Below are 13,432 nucleotides of genomic sequence, written 5' to 3'. Positions count from 1 at the left end.
TCTCTCTCTCTCTTCCCCTTTAAAGCAAATTTGTTCATTTTCTGGATCTCACTTAATAGAAGAGCAAGATGATTAAATTAGAAACTGAAATACCTCCATAGTTGGAGAAATTCTGTGCTGGAGAAGATACTTGTCAAAATCACAGGTTTCCTGAGTACACTGAGTAACCTCCTGGAGGACAGAGACAGCTATCTTTTCAACTTTGGGTCTCCTGCCATCTAGGATGACATATGGCACATTATTGATTTCAAGAAATGTCCAGTGAATGAATGAAGGTGTTAATGGACCTGTTCCCCAAGGCTCCATTGATAAAACACTTCTTTCGCCTGTTGGAAACTAAATATCCATGGCAAACATTTCATCGCTAATCCTCACTTTGCTACAGTTTCTTCTTTCATACCTGCTCTTCATTCAGCTTTTTTAAATGTTTATTTTTTAAATTTTAGGTGGACACAATATCTTTATTTTACATTTATGTGGTGCTGAGGATTGAACCCAGTGCCTCCTGCATGCTAGGCAAGTGCTCTACCACTGAGCCACAACCCCAGCCTCCTTCATTCAGTTTTAATATTTATTCATGGAAACTATTGAACAATATTCTGTGCCACAGTCTAAATTAAGTGACAGGAAACACTTACCTGTGTTCAAAAATGTCATGTATTGTATACATAAATTTTGAAATCACGGCTGAAAAACAGTAGTTCACTTTACTGGTTTTGATTACTAATTCATCCTAGTAATTTTAGTAACGATAAAGTCAATATAACCATTAAATGAATAATATCACAATTTTTTTTTTAAAAAAAACAACAACTCTAGTAAACACCAACTCTCCACTGCTTTCTACACTTTGTTTGAACCCTTAAGTTATCAGCAAACTGGTATAATGCACCCACATTGGTTAAAAGCCCCTGAAACTTTTCTACTTTAGGATGGAAACTATTAGAAAAATGTACTTTTAATTTATGGCCAATTCTTGAGGTGGATTTTTAAAAATTTGTTTTAGTTTTAATCCATGGTACTTTGGGGAATCACAGTCCTTATAAAAAAAAAATTTAAACCACTGGGGTTGCATTTGCATAATAAACAGAGCTGTAAAACATCCCTGTTCATTTCACACAACAAAGGAGTCACATCCTGCACCTCTGGGGTGACTCATCACAATGGACCCTTTAGGGATTCAAAAGGTTATTTCCTTGCACTGTTTTTCTCCCCACCCCCTTTTATGCCACTTTCACATTCTTCTCTAGAAGTCTCGGGGGTGAAGGAGAAGACAGGTGTTATTTGGTGGCCTTTTTGAGCAAGCAGAGAGTCTATGGGAGATTCCCTTCCCCTGCTCCAAAAGTCTTTTCCTTCGTGTTTTTCTGTTTCCTTAAAGTGCTTAGATAATTGCATGAGCTCTTCCGTTTGCTTGTGTAGACAACCTGAGAGTGCAATGTGACCATCCCAGCTGGATGTCCCTGATACTTTCTTGAACCGTCTTGCAACAGTTAAAAAAAAATGGGTGATGTTCTTTCTGAATCACGGAGAGCCATCAGGTGCTGAATTGATTCTCTCCTGTCCAAGAAATCTAACAAACCAGAGTTCATTCCCAATTAGTTCCTATGCTCTGTATTCATCAGCAATGTTCAAGGAGCTGGAATTTTCTCCACTATGAAGCAGGTATTTTGGAAAGTGCTACACATGGTTGTTTGCACAGGATTGACATTTACACAATCATGAACAACACTTTATGTGGTACTTAGGATTTCTTTAGAGGACCTTTCCCAAGTGCTGACCTGGCTTAACCCTACTTAACTTGTAAAAAACGAAGGGATTACAGGAGAAGGTATATGGCCATGGGCCACTGATGGATTAGACTTTCCCTTGGTGGAGCTTCCTTACAGCCTTTGAAGTGTGGACTGAGTGCAGATTTCCTTGATGTCCCCTCTTAGGGATCTTGTTTGGTTACAGTAGTGATCTGGTGGGGTTAGTTACATGGACAAAGAACATGTTGTGCTTATTTTGCTTATAAATCAAATGCAAGGAGGGAGGGAGCTTCCTTCATCCCTATGTGCTGACCGCCTGCCTGTGCAGCTATATGAGGTCTCTAGAGTCAGTGTTAATTGTAAGACCCAGTTCTGCTGAAAGGGGCGGAGAACAAGCCCTTTACAGTGCTTCCGGGTGGCCACAGGAACAGTAAACATACACACACACACACACACACACACACACACACACACTTTGACTTGGCAGTTCTGATTCTAGAAAGTCACCTTGAGGAAATAATGAGGAGGTGGGCAAACATTTAACGACTGCAATTGTCATTGCAGCATGGTTTCTGATATAGTAAACTTGAAAACACAAAGAGGTAAAATTTATTCTCACGACTATAGAATGGAAAAGTAGGCAGGCACCAAAGCACATACATCCCAAGGTGTAATATTGAAAGATTTTTCTCAATGTCATAGGTAAATTTTTTAAAGCCCCATTTGATACAAATAATCTCATTTTTGTATTTTAAAAAAGTGAAAAACATGTATAAATTTGTGGTATTTGCCCCACCAAGGCAACAGGAGAGCTCACAGAATATGAACAGCTATCCTGCAGTGAAATTGAATGATTTTCTTCCTTGTTTTTCTTACATTTCTAACTTTTTCTACAATGAATATATATCACTGATTTAAAGTTTCAAAGCACATAAAGTTCTTTTTCTGATGTGGGGCTGTGTTGTTTCTTTCTGAAGTAAGTGGAATCCATTGAAACTTGGAAGTCAGTGGAGCTAGACCACATACACACAGGACACAGGTCACAGAAGGAATTTGGGACTTGGTGTCAATCCAGGCTCAGTCAGTTCTGTCCTCAGTATCTCACCCTCTGGGGCTCAACAAGTCGTCGCACTCCTCTGGGTACTTCAGCCTTTCCCCACCTTTAAATGAGGACACCACTATTACTCTACAGGTCTCAGAGTATTAGTAGGAGCAACGGATCAGATCACCAACCTGTGAAAACTTGCAACAGCTAAAAATGAAACGTGACTGGCAAACCCAGGAATCAGCATGGAGATCAAAGAGCAAGTCCCAGGCTCATCCCAGGAGCCCAGACACTCCCCAGCCCTCTCCACTCTTCACCTGCATTCAGCTCTCTTCTGTACTAAAAGGAATTTCACCCATCGGTTTCAGAATGCAAGTTGCTTCTCCATTTCCACCCACGGATTCAGCACTAGCAGATGTGCAGGGAGCCCAAAGGCCTGCTCTGTGTTTTCCCACATCCACTTCCAGGAACCCAGTTAGCCTGCTGCTCACTACACACCTGCAGGGGGCATGGCCTCCAACAATCCCACTGCACTTTGAAGCCCCCACTTGTCAATGTTAAATATGCCGTGGTATACACAGTGTGCTGTGTTTTCATTTTTCCACAAGAATGTCACAATATCCACATGAAGGCGAACTCTTATTGCAAAAATCCACAGTATTCCAAGTCGTCATTTTAGAAAATTACCTCCCACAGTCTGTACTTGGGAGAGTTCCTTTATCTTTGGATTTTCCCCTGCTTATCTAGCTCCTGTCCCCAGACTGATAAAAAATGAAAGTCTAGCACAGACTTTGTTATGTCTGAAGATTTAGTTGCCTAAGCTGGAGAGGGGGGGCTATGCTGTTCATTTTTGAGTCTTATTTCTTATTGTTCAAAGCCTGCAAAAGAGAAGCGGGACTTCCAAGAGAGAAACAGATATTTTTTTCCGATAGCGAGAGGAAGACACCCTTGTCTGACTGTCCCAAAAGAACAACTTCTCATCATTATAAAATGGCAGACCAAACCAAGTGGGGGCATCTGTCATGATGGAAACGTCTATCCTTTCTGCCTTCTAAATTGAGAATGATAAATGAATTGCTAAAAAATTTTTACTTTATATTCAATATTTTCAAAAATATTCCAAAAGTACCTTTCTAAAGTGGTTGGGATTACAGTCCCTTTTAATAAAGCAGGGTGTTTTCCATCCCAAATGCTGGGCATTTACCAAAGTAGGAAAGAAAATGGGATCTTGCAGGCAGAACAAGTGAAAGTGTTTGGAAGGCAATAAATGTGTATTCTTTACTGTCCTGGTGAGCATTCAGCAGAGTTTGGCTCACATCAGTTCTGATAACCAGGCAGCTCTTGGTTCCTGGCTATCCATCCTGGCACACCCTTGCATAACATTTTAATGCATTTAAAATGCATCAGCCCCGAAGAGACAAAGGGACAGTGTTGGGGAAAGTGAAGCAGTGGTATTATTGCTTCATTTTAAAATTAATAGAGTTGGTTATAGTTTCTAAGTATACTTGGAATACCAGCTGCCAGAGAATGGGTTTGAACACTGAAAGCCCTCTTTAATCCATAGACCCAGGACAGGTAGTGGTGTTCTGCAGCGGCAGGCACAGGTAGTGGCACTGTGAGGCCGGCACAGAGAGCCTGCCAGGAGGCTTCAACACTGTCCTGGAGGAGCTCCCTCAACGCAACGGGCAGGCTTTGATCTCTGCTGAGACTGCTCCAAGGATGCCAACCATGCGGTGGGTGTCCACGAGTTCATTTTACAGGGACCATCAAAGCGGCTTTCAGATGGTAAAGACTAACAACCTGGCCTCTATTTGAACAGCTAGCAGCTCTTCAAACTGTCTAATTCTCAGAGCTTAATAAACAGAGAGCTAAGAAATAGAATGCGGCACACTGGACAGAGGGGAAGAGAAAAGAGATCTGCCCGGGGATGGCTGCTCCCAATGGCCAGCATCCTTTGAACACGTTTTCCTACCTTTAAAGTAAACCATTTCTAAGTGTCAAACCGTCAGCGAACATGCAAGTTGAGTGACTCACAATCTGACCAATGATTCATTTTAAGCTTTAAAGGAATCACAGAAATGTCAAGTCAAGATTGGTCTAAAGACAGGTAGAAAGATCATCCCCCTGAGAAGACTAAGCATCAGTCCACATCATGAACCAGTAGCTACTTGTTAAGAGGAAGATAAAAATACATCATCAAATAATATAAGAGAATAAAATGACCTATATAAGTACTTCACAAAGGAAAAAAATATAAATACTCAATAAACATAAAAATGTGCTCACCGATGACCAGGGAAATAGAAAGTGACAACATAGCATCTTATTTTACTAAATTTGGAAAAAAAAAAATTAGAAAAAAAATAGAAGAATGTTTGGAAGAATCTTTGTTGGAGAGAAAATACTATAGCAGCTATAAAATCATGTTAAATGAACAGATCCATGGAGTAGATAAAAACCTCAGGAGACAGGGCTGGGCTGTGCTCCATGGTGAGGCACTGGGGTGGCATGCATGAGGCCCTCGCTTGGGTTCAATCCCCATGAATGCAAATAAATAAATAAAATGACAAGCCAAAAAACAAAAATCTCCTGAACCAATTTCAGATATTTTACTCAATGACAGAAATTTAATCTTAATCAGTAAAGGATTCCCTTTCCCCTGGGGTCTTTCTAAGTCACATCAAGATGTCAGGGAGGAAGGCAAGGTACATAATCCTCAAATGAGCCAGCATTCTACATGGACATCCTCCAAGGAAGCCATTGCTCAGCTACTCTCCAGGCAGGTCACTAACAAGATGACCTTGGCCACTAACAAGGCGGAACCTTGGAATCTTGGCCAGGTTGTTTCTGGGCAGACTTGTCTCTCTGTGACACACAGCATTTCCTCTCTGGGATCCTGTGGCCTGTCTTGGGCTCCATTTTCTGGGGCTTTCTTCCTCTCCAATACTATAATCTGGGAAATATAGGGCCTGGGTTTGGACCTTAAAACTGTGATTTGGACCTTAAAACGGTCTCCTCTGTCCTCACTTCCCCTCCACCCGCCTCCTTCTCCACCATGCCAGAGAAATTTTTTCTAACCAGAAGTTTGTGATGTGTCCCCAACATATTTTGTTGATGTCAGGATTTTTTTTTCATTCTCCTAAGGATTTAAGCTTCTGGAATCTGAAGCCGGGAGGACTTTTATCTCTGTTTTCTCTCTCTGATCTTGGAACTGGAATATCCCTCCTCAGTTTCAGCAGACATAGAAGACCCTAGCTGCTTAAATGAGGGAGAGATGGAAAGAACTTAGTAATATTTCCAAAATAGTTCACTTATGAACTTCAAACGCATAAACAACCATATACATGTGTGCAGATAGGTACACAGATGATTATTGTTGTTTGTAATAGTAAATGATGAGATAAATGTCCACCATGATGAGTAAACCCATATAACAGAATTCTACATAAACTTCAAAAAGGTTGTGGACGTATTCATGGGATAACTTGGAAAGATCCTCTGAATGTTGTAAAATGAAAAGGACAAACTGGGTCAGGTACAGTGGCACACACACCTGTAATCCCAGTAACTCTGGAGGCTGAGGCAGGAGGATCTCAAATACAAGGCCAGACTGAGAAATTTAGGGAGACCCCATTTCAAAGTACAAAATAAAAAGGGTTGGGGATGTTGAAACCCTGGGTTAAATCATCACTACTGGGGGGCGGGAAAGAGAGAAAAAGAGACAGGAGAAGACAAGGAAAAGCTGCACTATGTAAACATGATATGATTTCATTTTTATTATAAAAATGACCCACGTTAACAGTAGTAATCTCAGAGGAGTGAAATCAGAATGAGAAGGTTTCCTTTTTCACCTTACAACATTTTAAATATTTGATTTGATTAATCAAGCCCCTATTACCTTAGAAGGATTTTTTTATATAATACTTTTACTTTTATTTATTTATCTTTACATGGTGCTGAGGATGGGATGCAGTCCTCACGCATGCTAGGCAAGCACTCTACCACTGAGTTACAACCCTATCCCCCTTAGAAGATTTTTTTAAACACTAAAAATTTAAAAGATTAAATATATTTCAGCATATGCTAATTTAGTTTGACAAGGACTTATTATTGTCAAAGCCTATATAATTTTCTTGAAGAACAATTAGCTAGCACACAAAATGAAAACTTGGTATTTACTGATGTTTATTGTTGAGTTGCACACATTAATCACTCAAGACTCAGTGATGATCGCAGGAGTCATTTTGTAAAGCCATGACTAGAAAATAGAATCTTGCTGTATATTAAAAAGCATAATATAAATGTAATATGAAATATAAAATATAAAAGTAATATAAAAGACCAAAGCTATAGAAATTTAAATACCTGATATCTCTCTACCAGGTTCTATGACTCAAGTAAATGCAGGAGATCTTATTTCAAACAAATGAGTACAGTTGGCACCAAAGTACAAATAAAATCCAAGCTAATACATGTGCTAATTCTTTGCTTTAACCCTTAGTTATCCACTAATATGTATACATTATACATCCTCCATTATTGGCAAAATTAACTGCTTTGTCTTGAGTCAAATCTTGGAGGAACATCTCCTGCCGGAGATTCCACTTCAGTGGAAAAGGATTCTGATTTGCCTGAAATCCAGGCCCAAATTGAACACATGGACCTGGCCAGAGGTGCTACAATGATGTGGTACAAGACAAAACTGGAGCTGGTGGATAGGCGTGGCACAGCGTCATAGTGTGGACACTTAACTAACACCCCCAGTACCAGGCTCCTGAGCAGACTCTCATAAATTTATAGATAATGCAAAAAGAAAACCACACAAGAGAGTATTTTTTAATTATTTTTAAAAAATTGTTCTTTTTAATTATACATGACAGTGGAATGCATTTTGACGTATCATTCATACATGGGGTATAACTTCCCATTCTTGTGGCTGCACGTGATGTGGAGTTTCACTGGTCGTGTATTCATATATGAACACAGGAAAGTTATGTCCAATTTATTCTACTGCTTTCCCATGCCCATCCCTCCTCCCTTATCTCCATTCTCCCCTGTCCAATCTGGTGAACCTACACTCCCTCCTTCCCCCAATTGTGAGTCAGCATCCACATAGCAGAGAGAATATTCACCCTTTGAATTTGGAGGGACTGGTTTATTTGGCTCAGCACGATAGCTTCCAGTTCCATCCATCAACCTGCAAATGCCATAATTTCATTCTTCTTTATGGCTCAGTAATATTCCATTGTGTTTATATGCCACATTTTTAATCCATCCATCTATTAAAGGGCACCTGGGTCGGTTCCATAGCTTAGCTATTGTGAATTGAGCTGTTATAAACAATGATGTGGCAGCATCACCATAGTACGCTGATTTTAAATCCTTTGGATATATGACAAGGAGTGGGATAACTAGATCAAATGGTGGTTCCATTCCAAGTTTTCTGAGGAATCTCTGTTCTGCTTTCCAGAGTACTTACAGCAATTTGCTGTCCCACCAGCAATGTATGAGTGTTACCTTTTCCCCTACATTCTTGCCTACATCTATTGTTACTTGTATTCTTAATAATTGCCATTCTGACTTGAGTGAGATGAAAGAAAGTATTTTTGCTTCTTATAGAAAGTTAGTGATTCACACTATCAAATATGAAAACAGCTACAGTATCAAACCATCTTCAAATGAACAATGTCATCCTCAGAAGAACTTACCAACTTACAAAATTGGGGTAACCTCAACAGTAAGAGATGCTTTGGCTGATCATCATTCATTCAATGGTTATTTGTTAATGAGTCCTCTGGGCCAGAAACAAGGTAGCATTTATTTAGCAAGCTATGACCCACACACTATTCTAATTACATAAATTAGTACCTTTAATCCTCCTAACCCCTTGTGAGTTGGGTATATTGTATTTCAAATTCCCCAGAAGAGGGAAAGAAATGAGGTACCAGAATGAGTAACTCACCCAAGGTCAGAAAGGCTGTCCTTGAAGAAGCTGAGGTTGGAACTCAGGTGATCTGGCTTCAGAGCCATGCTTTTAACTCTATGAATTAAGCAAAAAAGATGACACGTTTTAGTTAAGGGAACAAATGTAAAAGAAAAAAAAAAGAAACATTGAAATGCTATGTTAGAGACTGGGGTATAAACAGAGATATCACAGGAATCGGAGTTCAATTCATAAATATGGGAATTCGCAAGAGAGGAAGCTAGAAGCAATCACTTGACTTTTGAAACCCCATACTAGTGTGTGTGTGTGTGTTTCATATATATATATGAAATATCTTCATCAATCCAAATTACAGATATATGAACTCATGAATTCCAATCTTCCAAACTGAACGTTTGAGAACGTACCCAAATTTCAGGAGACTAGGGTACAATTTAATATCCCTGTATTTAATGAACAAAATGACACTGCAATGAGATTTTGACCTTATCCCCTAATATATGGACCCATTGACCATCAAAACCCTGCCCTTCCCTCTTCAGAATTCTAGACGATAAACGGCACACCTATCACCACTTCTCCTGTAACTACACTAGGCATGAATACTCCTTTTGCAAAGACGTAGGTGTGTCATGGCCAGAATTCACTTGTTGTGGTATTTCTATTTATTAGCCTTATTCCAGACCTTGCCCTAAAATAGCCATGCATAAGATGCCACATGTGTCCTCTAGCACTTCAGGAATGAAGAGTGTATGGCCAATAAAAATAGAATCCCCACAACTTCAGACTGTCATTCAGGATGGCCATCCTAATGTCCTCATGAGTTCTCTATCCGAGGCAGTGTCCGCTCCGAGCTTGACAAGGCCCATCAAGATAAAACTCAGCTGCACAGCTCAGAACTTTTAAAACCTCACTATAGTAACCCATTCCAGAATATCTAAAGCATGCCAACTCTCCAAAAGCACCAGTAGTCACAAGACAGGTAAAAGGATCAGCATTTTAACTTAAGTCCAAATGTGGTGGGTTTTTATTAGGCGCCAGGTAGTGGGGACAGAGAGAGAACTATGACCAGAGGCCCTACCCAGATCAATCACAAAGCCGGTTGATGTTTGGAGGAAGTCAATCAGCCTGATTTGTGTTCATCATTCCTTAGCGTACATTCTTGAAGAAACTCTTTAATTCAAAAGTAAAATCTTTGACTAATACACATGAGTAGCATAATCCCCAAGACTGAGGCCAAAGTCTTGTCCCGAGAGCCATTTTCATACTACTATGTATCATTTTATTGTATCTTGGCTAAAACCCACATATTTCACCAATATGTGGGTTTTAGCCAAGATACAATAAAATGAAGAGTCTATTAAATGAAACATCAAATTGGTCACTTTTAAAGCAACAGAATAATTATCTTCTAGATAATGATACTTTTAGGGAACAACCATCTGTTGGTGGGGGGGGAAGAAAGGAAAAGAAAATCTAAAGGTCATTTCATTTTGACTGAAAAGCTGAATTGTAAAAATTATGGTTGGCAAAGTGATATCTCCTCAATCAAAATAAAACATAAAATGATCCCTCTGGGCCAATAGCAGCTGTCCAATCATAATAAACAAAATTCCTCAGTTGATGTCTTTTTCTGAACTAGTGTTTTCTTCACCTTTTATTTTTTTCCTCAAAAAAATTAAATGGAAGGATTCAGGGAGAGGGGTGAAGAAAGAAGAGCATTTGGGAATGGTTCTCATGCATGTGTTGGATTATCTGAGACACACAGATAAAACTGGGTGTAAGCCTTAAAATAGAGCAGAGTGTCAATTTCAAAATAAATAATGATAATGGTATTTTCAAGATCAGCTCTTTATTCATGTTCCGTGCCAAAGCATTTAAATACCCTGTGCTACTCATAACATAATGTGGGTGGTAAAAGGGAAAAAAAAAACACCATCCCTCCTTCAACAAGTTATTCCTAAAAAGACTATTCACGTCAGTGCTGCGAAGATACAATTAATTTATATAACCCCAATATCCCGATGCTAAAGCACATAGCACATGAAACAAAACATTCTCCTATTGGAAAAGAGGAGAATGAGCATAAACTTTGCTTCATGTAGTGCCCAGAGTTATTTCAGATAAATAATAGAATGAATTTAATTAACAAATTATTCTGTCAGACCATTTTTATCAGACACTTAACTTTTTTTTTTTTTTTTAATCCAGAGTTTGAGCCCACACATACTCTTTCCCCACGGGGCTTAGCGAATGCTGTTCTAGCAGTGTTGCAGAATTTGAGATGATCCAGGCACGTCACCTAATTGAGACTAGATGATGACATTTTTTTGTTACATAGTTAAATGATTGCTTTCAGATAAAATTTTTGGCCTTGTATTTCATTGATGCGGTATGCTCTGTTTGGGGGAGCATTTTTTCAATTTAAAATTTACCTTCAGTGCATTTGAATCTGGTTAGCTGAACACACCAAAGTCTAGTTTTACCCAATCTAGATAAATATACAATGTTCCTCCATTTCTCTTGAAGAATCTTAAAGAATAATAAATCATTCCCTTATTTTTAATAGTTCTTTTCTAAATGAAAAACAAACAAGTAAAACTCTGTCAAGAAAAAAAAAAAAAAAAAAGACTTTCCCAAAACAACTTAAAAATCTAACTTTTCAGACAAACAGGACATTCACAATAGTTCAGAAATATTTTTCAAATTGAGTTTTATTTCAATTATGCCTGTAAATAAGAAGAGACGGCTCTATACTCTTGGCTCGTAAATGGATTGCAATTATAATTTTAGAATTTCCTCAAAGATTTGGGTAAACTTATTAAAAAATGGAATCTTATTGACGATCTGTGAGAGACTCCTTAAGAAAAAAAAAATGTAAAGATTTGCCTACAAAATGGATGGTGTCTGTTACTTCTTTTCTGAGAGAAGCCTGATGAATTGAAGAAGTTTCTGTGTCTGTGTGTCTCTACTTGGGAGAAAGAGGGAGAGAACACCCACGAGGGTCCAGAACATATATTTAAATATCACCAATTACAGAGGCTTTCCCTACACTTAGCCTCCACGCTCAACCTATGTGTCCATACCCAGGTGGAGTCGGGAGTATTTATGGAATTGGGGGCAGGACTGCTGGGAATTGCCTCCCCCTGTGACAGGGGGGTATAGCTACTGGGGTGGACCCTATCCAAGAGAAATACCCTGGGGTTCCATGTGAGACGGTGTCACGAGAAAGTCAGAGCTGTAATTTCCTCATGGCTCCAACCTCTGGGGGTTGGGAGGAGGGAGACAGCATCTCTCCACCACTCCTACCATGAGGGAAGAGTCTCCATTTCTGGTAAATGTTGACCTTATTCTGAAATCAATCCTTCTTTCTTGTTTCTGATAAAGCGTGTCTCTCCCCTGACACCAGCTCAAGCTGGACCCTCAGGTAACACACCGTGCTGGAGGGAGAAGTCCGTGTCCCTGACAGTGGCAGGGGTGGGTTTTGCTGCCACCTGTCTTGATGATTAAAATAGGAAGGATGGGGAAGCTTCCAGTGGTGGCAAATAGCTGGGCTATTTTCTTTCATGTATCTGGGGCATGTGTGGAAAGGAAAACTGAGAGCTGTCTGGTTAGAGCATGTCACATGCTCCCTCTCGATGGCATTCCAGAAAAACAAATCCTAAGACCAAGAGTTAGGTAAAGGAGATAGCACGGCATAGTGGACAAGATGGACGTCCACTCAGGTTTGACACTTACCATTTAGCTATGTCAATTTGGACGAGTGAATTTGTTGCACTTAGCTGTTACTGCCTCTTCTTTAACATAGAGATGATAGAACTGACATCATGGCATCATTGTAGGGACCGAGTCAGGAAGTGGAATTTAGTAGGCACTCAGTCGATATTTGTCCCCCCCCCACCCCCCCACACTTATTAAACAAACCTTATTAAGAAATCTAAAAGTTATCAGTTTCAAGCATAATGTTAGCCCATTTTCTGTTGCTATAACAAAATGCCTCAGGCTGGGTAATTTGTAAAGAAAAGAGGTTTAGTTAGCTCACAGTTTTGGAGGCTAGAAGTTCAAGATCGAGTGGTTCCATCCATTCAGCCTCTTCGAGGGCCTCATGGCCGACAGCATCATCATGCTGGGAGTGCATGTGGAAGCAATCACATGGTGAGACAGGAAGCCAAAGAGATTCAGGGCTCAGGCTTGTTCTTTTATAACAATTTGTTCTCACAATAACTCACTCACTCTGTGAGACCAGCCTTAATCCCTTCCATGGTCAAAGTCCCCAGGGACTTAATTAGCTCCCACAAGGCCCCCACCTCTTAAAGATTCCACCCCTTCCACACTACCCCTCTGAGGACCAGGCTTCTACACAGGAAACCTTTGGAGGATAAACTACAGCCAAATTCTAACAACCAATTTGCCCAAGAACCTGCTCAGGAACTTCTGATAGTGGATTTATCATTTCCATGAGCTCATGATTTAACTCTGTAGGCATTTAGTTTATTCTCATTGCACACAGTGTCGTGGTTCACAAGGGTATGTTGGGTCATTCCCAAGTCTGTTCTATGAAGAAGGGAGCCACATCCCTCCTGTTCAATTTGCATCTCAGCTCCTGGCTCAGAGATGGTCACATATAAATGAGATGGACGTGTAACCTGCACTCACCTCTCACATAGGGAAAGAGCAACATCAGGGGGCCCCAAA

The sequence above is a fragment of the Callospermophilus lateralis genome, chromosome 8, assembly GCF_048772815.1.
Source record: "Callospermophilus lateralis isolate mCalLat2 chromosome 8, mCalLat2.hap1, whole genome shotgun sequence".
Classification (NCBI taxonomy): domain Eukaryota; kingdom Metazoa; phylum Chordata; class Mammalia; order Rodentia; family Sciuridae; genus Callospermophilus; species Callospermophilus lateralis.
The sequence above is the reverse complement of the archived record's forward strand: the minus strand, read 5'-3'. Positions refer to the sequence as shown.